Genomic DNA, 11,803 nt, shown 5'->3' on the forward strand with positions numbered 1-11,803 from the left:
AAGAAAAACTGTGGGTCTATCCTTGCCCTTAAAAAGAATCCAATAATACCCTTATGTGAAAAGTTGAGGCACCATGTTCTTTCCTCTCCTCGTGTATGTCCTGAGATGAAACTTCTCTGATCCTTCCTTGGAGGGAATGGGACCCTGGGACAATTTTACTGGTCCCAGCTTTAGCAGGCATCTCAACCTGAGCAGCCATGGTTTCACTTAGTGACTCACTGTCACACTGGCATATCCTGTTCCCTGTTGATGGTGCCACCTTTTACACAAAAGCACACAGAACCCCCAGCATTTGCAATGAGATTGCATTTGCCGTCCCCCTCTTCTGTGGAGCCTTACAGCGCTTGCTTGCATTGGACGGATTATGACAGCAACTTCCTGCAATCCTACAGATGGAGGGTGACTCGTGCCTCTGACAGGGAAGTTAATGGCTCTTTTCAGTGCTTATATTGGTCACTTTTCCCTGTTTGCTCCCAATATTTGCTGGTCCAGTAAGTTTATGAAAAGATTGGAGGACATCATTATAAGGTAACAAGGATAGCATTTAGTTACTATTACAGTGGATTCTATTTGAAAGATTATAACTTAACATGTACCAGACACTATATATACTATGTGTGTGTGCATGTGTGCATATATATATATATGCTTTATATTTTGTGGTGGATAAAACATGGGCACACATTTATCAACATTCTTCCCATTGAGAGGTGAGTCTATGACTCCTACCCTTGAATCTGCATGAGCTCAGAAACTGCTTTGAGCAGGCAGATATGGAAGAAGTGATGCTGTGACTGTTTTCAGGCCCAGGCCTTAATAGACTGGCAGCTTCTCCTTCCTGCCTCTTGGAATGCTCATTCAGGGAGAAGCCAGTGGCCATATAAGTCCAACAACGCAAAGACCACCATACCGTGAGGAAGCCCAAGTTAGCCACAAGAGAATAGGCAGAACTGACTTAGCTCCCACCCAGCTTTTCTGACCATTCCAGCCCAGACAGCAGACCTGTGAGTGAAGAAACCATTAGATGATCCAGCCTCAATGACCATCTGTTGATATCAACCCACAGAGAGATTGTAGGAGGAGATACCAGTGTGTTTATGAATAAAGACGAGTTCAAAGTTGGTCATGATGTGTTTGAGGTGCTGTGGGACATCCTGATAGAGCTATTGAGAGAGTACAGGTGTCTGAAGTTTAGGGTGAATGAACTAGACTGAAGGTATAGACCTGAAAATGCTGAGAGCGCGTGTTCTGAACCACGGGATGCAGCCTACTCTTGCTTGTAGTAGTCGCTTGCTAAGGGTAGGGGCCACACACCTTGGGGAGTGGAAGAGAGTTGCACTTACGGTGAAGAGGGACAAAGTGTGTCATCCGCTTGAGGGAACCCTTCTCCCAGGCAATTCTAGTATCTGTCTCCAAGGAAAGGTATCAATTCTGCTCCCCGCCGCTTGCCATAAACTAAACTAAAATAAAATGCAAAAGCTTTATGTTAGCATACAGACCATTATTCATGTGTTTGGTATAGTTTTTTGTATAGATATTTTCCCACTGCCAAAGTTATGTATCAAACTCTGTCTTCCACTCTCTCTTTTTTTATGGCTTATAAAGACCAACACCATCTCATTCTTGGCCCACGCTGATCTCATTTCCTTTCAATTTCATTCATTCACTTTGCTCCAGCCTCCCTGACATTTTTTTATCTGTCCCTTCCATTTACCAAGCTCAATCCCTCCTATGGGGGGGTTTACACTGATTATTCCTCGTATTTAAGAGCTTCTTATATTGTCCTATAGTTCTGTCCCTATCCAAATTCAGATGTCAACCCAGAACCCAAATGTCACCTCAGAGAGGCTATGTCTGCACGCTATGCTAACAGCCTGTTTTTTCTTCTCTGTAGCACCTATTCATACCTGAAACTTTTTAAAAACTTAATTTTGTTTGTAGAACTATTAGCTCCACAAGGATAGGATTTTTGAAGGTCTAATTCCCAGTTCCAAATGAGTACGTAGTGGATTTCCAATAAAAAACTGCTAAGTGAATGAATGATCTTCTGGATGCAGGAGAGGGGGACCAAGAGAGGAAGGAGGAGGGCAAGTGAGCATATGTCTTATAGGAGTCCATCTCCAGGGCTCCCATATCTAGTGCCCTGGTCGGTGGATCTCAAATTCAGCTGCACGTTAGAGTCATCTGGGGTCCCACTAAAGGCTGAGACCCAATCCCTGAAATTCTGATTTATTGGTATGTGGCCTAGGCATCAAGATTTTTCAGAGCTCCCCAGGTGGTTATTTTGTGCATCCCGATTGAGAACCACTTATTAGGTGTTAATAAAACTGAAGTTATCTTTTCCTGGGCCTCTTGTGACTTTTTTATTAAGTGAGTTCTGAGACTCTAACTCTAGAGCCATCAAGCAATGCTAATCTCTAAAGATGTCCCCAAAATATTTGGTTTAAAGAAGGATCTGGACTGCTCATGTTTACCTTAAAGATCAAATTCCCATTGACTGGTGGGAACGTTTTGGATTATAAGAAAAGATACATGGAGCTTTTGTTAGAAGACAAACTAGGGCTGGCATGTGAGCCAAATTCAGAATTTTCCACATTAGCGTCTTTCACGGTCATTGTATATTAAAGTAGGATAAGAAAGTAACTTAACAGTCCTCCTGGGAATAGGAGCACTATTTTTGACATATTGAAGGTCACGTCTCAGCCCACAAGGGAAGCATATAGGAGAATAGAGCCAGGTTCATTCCCTAAGCCCATCTCTTGGAGAACATGGGGAAGGTACTGATGGTATTGAGGGGCACCGTGGAGCGTGAGTTAAAAATTCTGAAGCAGTGGATCCCTCTTTTCAAAGAAAAGCAAACTATAATCCCAGTTTGTAAAGCTGGTCGAAGTGGGGCAGCTCTGTTTGAAGTGAGGTTTGTAGCCTGGAGGCCAGCTCAGTCCAGGTTGCCTCACACTGTCCCTACCCACAGGTGGCCCTGGAGGACTGAAGCCTAGGGCTCTGCCACACTTAACTTGAAAAACACTCTTCCAGATGATGCTTTTAGGAGGAGTAATTATAGATCTGTCCCGGTTAAAAACGTCCACCACAAGGGAAATTTAATAACAAAGAGATAAGGGACTGCTGCGGTTTCTTTGGTATCGAGATAGAGCACAGTATCAATATTAACCAGGTTGGTCTTTTACAGGAGCATGACACAGAGACCTTGGTAAAAATGCAGGTTCTGACTTAGTGCGTCCTGGGTAAGATCCAAGATCCACTTGGGATAAGCTCCCAAGTACTGCCAATGCTTTGAACACCAGAGTTCCAAATCACAATTCATATATCAAAATCCCCTGGGAGACTTATTAAAAATGCAGATCTTGGGGCCCCATCCTAGGGCCTCTGGAAGGAACCCTCTGGTTGTGGGTCTGGGAGTCTTGTTTTAACAGGTTCCCCAGGTTTTTCTGATGTTTGCTAAACTTGAGAACTGTGTGTTAGCATGTATCTGTCTACTTATCTTTCTCTTCAGGGACCCAGAAGAAGAGCCCGAGGCTCCACAAATGCCAGGGCTGGAAGAGGCTTTGGAGATCCTCTAGCCCAGCCTTACTCTGTTATTGATTAGGAAACTGAGCTCCCAAAGGGCAAACAGTCCTGCCAGGTGCCTATAGCCAGTGGGTAGCAGAGCAGTGCGGACACCAGAACAGAAGTATCTGATTCCAACCCTCACTTTTCCTAGAAAACCATGGACCTTCCTTGGTCATTGCTTTTCTGTGCTGGTTCATGAGGCTGTGTCTCTCTCATCCTCTGCTATATTCCCCAAGCCTAGTGTCTGGCCTAGGGAAGATGCTATAATAAGTTCCTCTTACTGTTGTATATACCTGCTGCACTTGTGCCTAATCAATTATCTTCACATTCTCTTAATAAATATTTTCAAGTTATAAAAATGAACACTGATGTTCCCAGATAAAATACCAAAGTTCTCAATAAGAGTCTAAATGTAGAAGGCATTCAAGAACATGGATTATGGGGAGGAGAGGGGATGGCCCCAGTTCCATAATTTGTTAGCTATGTGATCTTGGGAATTTTGCTCAACTTTTCTGACCCTCAGTTTCCTCATCTGTAAATTGGAGATATCACTGGACCCTGTGTCATGGAGTTGTATAAATATTTAATTGGTCAGTGTACGTAAAATGTTTACTATGGTGCCTGGTACACAGTAAGGGCTAAATCCAGCCATAGCGCTCTGGATTTCAGAAGCAAAATAATGCTTCATCAGTCGCACTGGAAGTCACAGTGTTAGGAACCCCTTGCCAGCTGCCAATCTGTAACAGTTAGAAATGGGTCACATGTAATGCATAGACCATAGGTCTGGAGTGAACAAATTTGAGTTTGCACAGATTCTAAGAAGAAACTTTCTGCAGCATAAGGTGTGTTACCCTTGCATGGCGAAGTGGTTACTGAGATACTGAGGAGACAGGTTACTGAGCTGGGTCACTGCTAACGCATGCGATGGCAGGAGGGGTGTGTAGGCTGAATTCCCCACTGGGATTCTCTCCACAGGGTCCACATATTAACTAACCAGCTCAGAGTTTGCTGCAGATCTGTGGCACAATGGCTTTCAGCACTGTGTTTCAGTCTTTACCCAGAGAGCGTAGGAAAGATATTTTTAGCCTGATTACTAAATGATGGAATGTGAGTTTGAAATGCACGCCTCCAAAGTTCACCAGGGGAACAAGACTGTGTGATTCTTACTATCAGGAGGTGTGTTTTCTCCGCGTGTCCCTGGTTTTCAGAGTAACTCTGATTTTCGGACATTCTGCTCTGTTGTTCCATGAGTATAATTCTACTTGTCTGAGCAGATATGCTGATTTGTGAGGAAGTGGTTGGGAAAATATGGCCACCACAGAGTGATATAGAGATCACATCAAAGATACTTGGTGATAGAGGAAGAAGTATGACATATTGTAAGCAGGTGTGACTTCACCTTTTACCTCAGTAATGAGTCAGACTTCTTTCAGTTGCAAGTGACAGAAACTAACTGAAACTTGCATAGGCAAAAAGGGAATTCCCTGGCTCTGTAACTGAAAAGTCCAGGGGATTCATGGCTGGCTAGATACAGATTCTCGACCAGTGACCCAGCAAACCCACATCTCTTACCTCCTCACTCCGGCTCCTCTGTGTGGCTTTTATTCTCAAGCAGGCTGCCCCTTTGGGTGACCTCAGCATCCCTGGGCTTGGATCCTGCCAGGGGTTTCAGCAAAAGCTCTGAAAATTCTCTCTGGCTGGACCTGAGTCATTTTTCCCTCCCAAACCTACCAGTCCCTTAAACTGTAAGGACTAGAAGACTCTTCAAAGGAAACTGAGGTATTGCTGTCAATAAAGGAAGGCATGGATTCTGGATAGAGAAATGCAATAAGTGCCTTACATCCTTTACTTGTGTGTCAGGAATTTGTTTGCTGTCACTTCTTTCTGCCCAGTTTTCCTAGAATAAAATTCTTATGCCCACCATCGTCATCTACCCACAAGAGATCTGTCTCTTGCTCATGTATTCTGTTCATTTGCCTCCCCGCCCCTTTACTTTTCTGCCTTCAGGAAGGATAGTGCCTTTAGCTGCAGGCAGCCAGGAAGAACTTCTTCTGAAATTTCCTGGGAAACATGTAGATGCAATTTTGCCATCATATGCAGCATCTCTGGTAAACTGTAGAATGGGCCCTGGTTCACCTTAGTTCACCAGAGCAAGGACTCCAGGAATGATTTGCTTGGCTCTGATTTGCAGTTTGCTTTTAGAGAGCTGAATAGATATAAATTTGCACTTGAAGACTGCTACCCTTGCAGGGAGCAGTTTGCTTAATTAAACAAGAGGTGACAATGTTGTGTGTTGTGTACTTAGCACAGTAAGGTTCACAGTTCCGTACACAGTGGAAGAGCTCTAAGATTGACGTCACAAGGTTTAGAGAGAACGTTAGACAGCAAAAAGGGACATTAAAATCAAATGTATGTTTTCATTCAGTACAACGCATCAGAGCATCCTATAAGGTTTATTAAAAAGAATTAGCATTTATTGACTGCTAAGTGTCAGACACTGGGCAGAACCCATTCAGTCCCCCAAATACCCAGCAGGGTGTTTATTATTCCCGTTTTATACCAAAGGAAACTGAGGAACTCGAGGTTAACTGACTTGCCCTTGGTAACATAGCTGGACAGTGAGGGAACTTCAGGCCATTGGACCCCGGGCCCCAAGCTCTGACATCCTATATAGGTCTATATGATGATCAGTTTGGCTATTCAGAAATTATCCATGACTGGTTTTTTGTTTGTTTGTTTTTAAGACTTTATTTTTAGAACAGTTTTGGGTTAATCCCAAAATTAAGAGGAAAGTACAGAAATTTCCTATATGCTCCTTGCCCCGTACACGCAAGGCTCCACCCCCCCACCCATTGTCAATATCCCCCGCCAGAGGTTACATTTGTTGTAACTGATGAACCTGCATTGACACATCACAATCACCCAGAGTCCATAGTTTGCCTTAGGGCTCACTCTTGGTGTTATGCATTGCATGGGTCTGGACAAATATATAATGACAAGTGTCCATCATTATGGTGTTGTCCAGAGTATTTTCATTGCCCTAGGAATCCTCTGGGCTCCGCCTACTCATCCCTGCCCTGCTCCTCACTACCCCAGCAACCATTAAAATTTTTGTTTGCTTTGCCTTTTCTATACTGTCATAGAGTAGGGACCACACAGTATGTAGCCTTCTCAGGTTGGCTTCTTTCACTTAGTGATATGCCTTTAAGGCCTCTCCATGTTTCTTCATGGCTTGATAGCTCATTTCTTTTTAGCACTGAATCATTTCCGTTATCTTGTTATAGCACAGTTTATTTATCCCTGTTCACCTACTAAAGGATATCTTGGTTGCTTCCAAGTTTTGGCAATTATGCCTAAAACTGCTGTAAACATCCATGTGTAGGATTTTCTGTGGCCATAAGTTTTCAGCTCCTTTGGGTAAATACCAAGGAACACGATTGCTGGTTTGCATGGTGGTAAGGGTAGGTTTAGTTTTGTAAGAAAACACCGAACTGCCTTCCACAGTGGCTTCGCCCCTCTTCGTTCCCAGCAGTGCATGCGAGTTCCTGTTGTTCCACGTGCTCACCAACATTTGGTGTTGTTAGTGTTCCAGATTTGGGCCATTCTAATAGGTGTGCTACTTGCCATTTAAAATTTTTTCTTTAAATATGTATTATATGACTTTTAAGTGCTAGCTGCTAGATGTGTGCAATGCTTGGAAGATTTTTGAGAAGTGACTCCCAGATAGCACCTGAGATGAAAAACAGTAGCTAAAACCTATTGCGTACTTACTAAGAGTCATGCCTCGTGTTAAGGGCTTCATGTTTTCATTCTCTTATTCATTTAATTCTCATGTAACCTTCCTGAGTTAGATACCACTTCAGTTTAGAATAAGGAAACCAAGAGTCAGATGGAAGACATTTGCTAAAGGGCATCTAGTGAGCAAGTGACAGAGTTGAAGTTGAGTCCAGGTAGTTTGTCTCCACAGCCTTTGCCTTTGACCTCTGTGCCTTTCCACACCACGCCATGCCACGCCACGCCACAGCAGATCCTGTCAGTCACTGCCAAGACCACGACGTCCTACTAGAACCCAATCAATTTTATACTTAGTATTCCTCAGTTATTATTCAATAGTCTTTTCCTTTTTAAATTTTTTAAGGCCATCACCTATCAAAACATTAAGTAGTAGGTATTTCACTTTTAAATTCAGTTGCAAAAGAACAAAATTTTTGAAGAAGGAGATTTTGTCACTGAATAAAGTGACAGGATGCCCATTATCAATTCAATAAATTTCCCAAGGTGGGTTGCAAGGGCCAGGCTCTGTGGTAGACATTGGAATGCGTGATAAGACGCAGGCAGTGCCACAAGAATGTGCATAGTTTGGTAATAGGTATACAGATAAGTACAGGGAAATGTGTTGAGTTTTGAAGAACTACAGGGAAGGCCAAGGTGCTTTGGGGACTTGGTCTGAGCTACCGTGACAGCCAGTGAACTGGGTGTTCCCCAGAAGGTAATGGAAGTCTTGTCCTTTAGTTAAAGGGGTCAGATTTGAAGAATTGTGTGCTTAGTTAAGAATTTTTGATTAAAAAAAAAAAGATAACAGAAATTTAAACAAATAGTGAGTTAATTAAGAGTTCAACAGCATTGGTTCACTTGTCCCGTGATATCACCAGTGTCCCCTCTGTCTACTCTACCATCTTAGTTTTTGGTATTTTGTATTCATGATTTTACCTCATTGTCACAAGATGGCTGCTGTAGCACCATACAAAACCAAGGTAGGAAGTGGATAAAGGCGTGGTAGTGAAAAAGCTCTTTTCCTGTAATGGAACTCTCCTTCTGTTAACAAAAGGAAAACTTTCTCCAGAAGCCTCCCAGAAAAATTCCCTTTCCACCTCTTGGCCAGAATTGAGTCATGTGATGACACTTAACTGCAGAGGAGGATGGGAAAGAAGCTAGTCTCCAGGTTTTCTCCAGCCTCTTTAGGGCAAGGTTAACAAAGGAGATAGAAATGGCTCTGTGTTATCTAACCAATAGTTTCTGCCACAGTGTGAAAGCGTGTGACCCATTTGGAGCATTCCTAACCATACAAGTACTGTGACCAATGATTTGTGACCTTACGATCATTTAACTGCTCAGTGTGTTGGAGTTAATCATATAGAACTGGGTCACATGTTAGAGGATGGGAAATTCCCGCCCTGTTGCTCATGAGTTTTGAAAACTCTTCCCAGGGAAATTAACTAACTAATAATTGGCTTATCTGTTTCCACTAGAGTTCAAATAAGGCAAAATATTTTTTTCATAACCTAGGACTGGACAGTATATCCCAAAATTAGCTTCTAAAATTAACTGAACTCTATGCAGTTTTTAAAGCTTGTGTCAGTTATAGCTTATGTGCTATGGACAGCAGTGGCCATGCAATTTGTGAAGCTCAGTGCAAAAAAAAAAAAAAGGGTAGGGCTCCTTGTTCAAAAATTATTAAGAATTCCAAGATGGCAGAGCAAAGCACTAAGCCAAGCACGGGGCCCTGTGCAATTTCACAGATTACACGTCTACAAAACTGGCCCTGGCTGAGCGCAACTGGTTTGCTGCTGAAGCCTAAACTTGGAGGAGGCTGAACGCAAGAGGTTGGCTACAGGTGTGGGATCTGCTCCTCCTAAGGGCAGCATGATAGTTGAATCCACACTTTTGAATAGGCCTGCTCTGTATTCTAATCCTAATGCTGCCACTTAATTGCTCAATGATTTTAGAAACTTGTTTAGCCTTTCAAAGATTGTGTCCTCTTCTGTAAAAGGAAGATGATAATATCTCTTTCGTATATTATTGAAAGGAGTAAATTAAATGGTAGATGTTATCTCCTTATCATAGCACATCCCTGCTATATGCTATACTCTGACCTCAGTGAAAGGTTGCCATGACCTGTGAATTTTGCTGATCCCCAAACTCAGTTTTACCATGTCAGACAGAGGATATTAGACTCTAAGGGGCAGATCCTTGCACATTAGACTCACAGGAGAATGATTTGTGAGTCAGAATGTCCATTTCTTCACATGTAAAGAATTGGCTGGACTTGGAATGACATCTAACATCTGCTCTTTTTCAGAATCCAGTCTGAAAACGATGCTCAGGTTAGTACACAGAATCAGTATTTTCTTCGGACGCATGTGTCCTGACATTTCCGAGGCCAAATACACGGAAATCTTTTAAACGTAGCCAAGGTTTCCTTTCTGTAGGACTTGGGAGAACCTGTTTAGGAGGTTTAGGAGGTCTGTGAATTCCCAAGGGGATTTCCAAACTCAGCCAAGCATGCATGATTGGATCAATGTGGGGATTCACTTTGGTAAGCATTTAACATAAACAGGGTCATGTTTTGTATATGAACACAGGCATGCGTAAACAACCGTCAGCCTACCCAGTAGGAAAAATTAGCATTTGAAGCACCCTCAGCAAGAATTTAACCTCAGCGGTGGTTACTTAGACCTTTTGAATGCGCCTCTTGTAATCTATACCATAGGATTTGTTAATTTGCAAAAGAGAAATAGAAATGCTTTTTTGATTGCTAAAGTTAGTGGCGTTCAGCTATGTTACAGACCAGAATGATGGCATGGCCCTACCACCCTTCCATGAATGAAGTATAGGGACTGGAGGAGCCAATCACCTAATCTTTTTGGTCCTCAGGGTCCTACACCCCCATTTCATGGAGGGCTCTGGCACTGGACACAGTCCTTTAGTGGATGGTCCAGCCACCAGAGGACAGCGGTCTCAGCCTGTCATAGGCAGAGTGAACATTTTATGTAAGGAGCTTATGCAAGAACCTCAGGGCAGACGGAGACTTCCCAGAGCTTATAAGAAAAATGTGCATTTTCATCTTGTGTGCTTGTTTGTTATTACACATATGTGTGTTTGGCAGAGTTTGGGCCTAGGCTTGCTTGCGTTAGGACTTCTTATTTGGCAGCAGGGATGTGAGGTGGAAACAATCCAACCATTTTTTGTGGCCAAATGGGCTTAGGGCAGTTCGCCATGAAATACTTTCTTTGTGGTACAGTTCATGGAATTAGTGTTCTCAGGAACACACTTTGAGAAAGTGTGGAATTAACTTACAAGCAGAGGGTTAATTTCTTAGGTGATATTTCCATCCGTCTAGAATAGATGGGGACCGTTGATCTAGTTCTTTTCTGTTTGTATTTTGATTTTCCGATCTGGGATGTCATGTATAAGAAAAGTGTTGGGGAGGCATCACAGTGAAATCTCATTTGATTTTGCATTTAACAATCTACTTTTCTGGGGAAGAGTAAAATAGAGGAAGGCTGGGGAAAACAAAAGACACGATCATTTCACCTGTGCACTCATAACGGATCTGTGGATGAGAAATGAAGCACTTTGGCATCATCAGGGTGTTTCTGTATGTTTAAGTGCTTTCTCTCGATGGAGTGACTATTTAGAGGACTGACTAAAAATTGCACTTTCAGAAACATGATGCTGTGAGACACATCCTAAGATAGAAAGCCCTTTGTGGAGAGAAAATTCACTGCTTTTCTGTGGCATCTATAACCAGCACACATCTAGTTATCAAAAGGAGAGCTGCATGGAATAAATACAGTAGTTGACTTCTACCCAAATCCTTTTGAAAAGAGGAAGTGGAGCCTTTCTGCTCTTTGACACACAAAAGCACATTGCTTTATAATGGATTACACAAAAGAAGCAAACTCCAAACAAAGCAACATCTTTTTGCCCTAACCTACATACAGTGTAAGTGAGATTCCAGGTATGCAAATGGTGCGAGGAAAGAAATGCATGTTCGCTACCCCAATTATTGGATATTGTGTAGAATATGAGCAGTAATTGCCCACAAGCTGGATGATTAATGTGCACCACTTTTGTTCTTCTTCCTCTTCTTCTTTAATATTTGGTCTCAGTCTAATCTTTATCTACTCTTTCTATGATTATTTCTCTGGGTTGGTGTTCCAAGAACTGAATCCAACGCCCATCAAGCCCAAGCCATCAGGGTGAAATATAACAACAGGTCTCTGTATCTGGGCCGGTCGTCTCTTTTTAGACATCAGTAAGACTTTCTTTATATCCATCATGAGCTTGGTTTTGAAACCAAACCTGTCTCCATCCGTTTACTCTTGTGGTGCAGGTGTGAGTGGAATCAGTGCCATTTTAGAGCAATTTCTGTGAAGTGCAAGCTCCTGGAGCTACAAGCTTAGATGGATACTCAGCCTTCCCCCTCCACTCCACCCCTCCGACCAGATCCTTA

The sequence above is a fragment of the Mesoplodon mirus genome (assembly GCF_964341445.2).
Source record: "Mesoplodon mirus genome assembly, chromosome: 12".
Classification (NCBI taxonomy): Eukaryota; Metazoa; Chordata; class Mammalia; order Artiodactyla; family Ziphiidae; genus Mesoplodon; species Mesoplodon mirus.